Source organism: Nanorana parkeri, unplaced genomic scaffold, assembly GCF_000935625.1.
Source record: "Nanorana parkeri isolate BGI_ZX_2015 unplaced genomic scaffold, ASM93562v1 scaffold2413, whole genome shotgun sequence".
NCBI lineage: Eukaryota > Metazoa > Chordata > Amphibia > Anura > Dicroglossidae > Nanorana > Nanorana parkeri.
In genome coordinates, this window is record NW_017308681.1 from 147,093 (window position 1) to 149,355 (window position 2,263).

Genomic DNA, 2,263 nt, shown 5'->3' on the forward strand with positions numbered 1-2,263 from the left:
CTTATATAGAAGTATATGTGTATCGATAAATATCTATATCTTGTCTTATAGTATAAGTCATAATTATAGTTCTATGTGTTCCTTGGGACAAATGTGTGTCAGTCTTCTAATATTCCTTGGGCTGGTTTCTCAATATATGATTCATTTCAAATATGGTATACAGTTACCCCATGTATCTTAACACAATATAGTTCTGCTGCCATTTACTTTACACCTTGATTATTCATCATATAGCATTTATATAGTGATAGATGTTATGTTATCCCATAAAGGCGAAATAGAAAAAAAACAATCTTAATGGGGAAAAAAACAATTCAATTTCTTCAAAGACCTTGATGACAGGGTTTAATAGCCATTGAGCGACCAGGATTATTCCCAGGATAACATCCTTTATTCATATCTCAAAGTTAGATATATAATTTACCACAATTGCTGATCTATTTCTTCTTACGTTCTTATCAGTTAGGTTACAATCCTATATGTGGAATTATTCTCAGAAATATATCTACAAATACAACATCTTATCTTCATTATGCAATCTAGGTTGTTCAAAATAGTTCACTAGTGGAAAGCAGTTTTGACCAGTGAATTCCTTATGTTTTTTTAGTAGTCATAAAATCTGAAGTTATCTAGTCTCTCCATTTAAAAACAATGGAAGCTTGAGTTTCATTTTAAGTTTCCCAGGTTCCTCTCTGGGAGATGTTCTTTTCCCAGGGGCTGTAGACTTAATTGTTAAATTTAAAACAACGTCTTTTGTGAGGTTTATTGCTTTCTCTGCACCAGTGCCATACCAAGACCCAACTCCCCCCTAAGTAGGCACTGTTCTGCCCACTCACACTGAATTGCCTTGGAATGGGAAAGGATTTGCATATAAATTAGTTGCAGCAGGATTTGCAAATGAATGTGCCCCTAGCTCATTTATAAGCAAACCCCCACATTAACTCATTTGTATACAAATCATATGGCAATTTCCATATGAATTAACTGTGGCCACAATGTGGCAGGGGTGGGGCTGCTGGACAGAGGTAGTGGCCCACATACTCAGCATCCCAGGACACGACCCAGCGCACAGTCTTCAAGGGGCAGCCGAAAAGCGGGAGAGTTGGAAAATATGAGGTCCCCTCAAAATGTGTAACCTAAGCAGATCTGCTACTGACATGTAAATTTTGACTTTGTCAAAGTCAACAGCTAAACCCTTGTCTCCATCTCTGACCATTCCTCCTGGCTGGAGATGTATGCAAAGAGCAGTAACAAATGACTGACTCAGGAAGGGCAGAAGGCTGTGATTGACCGAGTTTTACTCCCACAATTGCTCCCAAATGATGCACTGGTGAACTTTTTGTAAGCCACTTCATATGTTCATGTTCGTAAAACACTTCATATACAGCAGCATTTTCTTTAAACATTGAAAACAGAAAGGGTTGCTATAACACTGAGCATTCAAATTCCTGCATAAGCCTATTAGCGACTGCTCGCTGTCAGTGAAAATGGTTTGCATTTGACCAGAATATAACTTTAGCTGGATTCATTTGCCTCTAACATAGGTATTATGTGGTAATCCGCAACTATTGACAATATTCTGATTGTAATTATCCAAAGTAAGGAGCATGTATTTGTGAGTTAGTTTGTGACATCTGACATCTGTTGTTAGTCATCCTTGTCGGGTGAATACAGTGACAGATGAACTATGAGCTTGATCCGGTATGATCCATACTCCCGTGTGATTTATAACAGCGGGACAGTATGCTCATTGGCATTATTTTATTTTCACTCTCTAACCTGCATTTTAAATTCCATCACTTTTCTGCTTCCTAAAGCCAGGTCAGTTCAATATTGTAAATACTCGGTGTTGTGAATAAATCATTGGCAGCTGGTGCTTTCTGTGCTATCACATTTTACTGAACATGTATTTATTTTTATATGTATGAAGGATGGAAAAATCTGCACATAACACAACAGCTCAATGCTGCTCAATACAAGTGTGAAATTAGGAGAACATGTTCAGGTAAATTAGCTTGTCATTGTATTTATTTTTTACTTAAAGACCAACTCTGTATCAGGGGTGTTTATTGAATGTAGTGGCCCGGTGTGTAAGATCATAAGTTGGTCCCCATTCCTATAAATAAATAAATAAAATAAAATTGCAGTTTAATTCACGCTGGCTCCCACAACAGTTCCTTGAGTATTTGCATCACCTCCTGCATGGAGGTAAAATATACTATACAACAGGAGCTGGCATTCTGCATCGATATCTGTCCCTTCC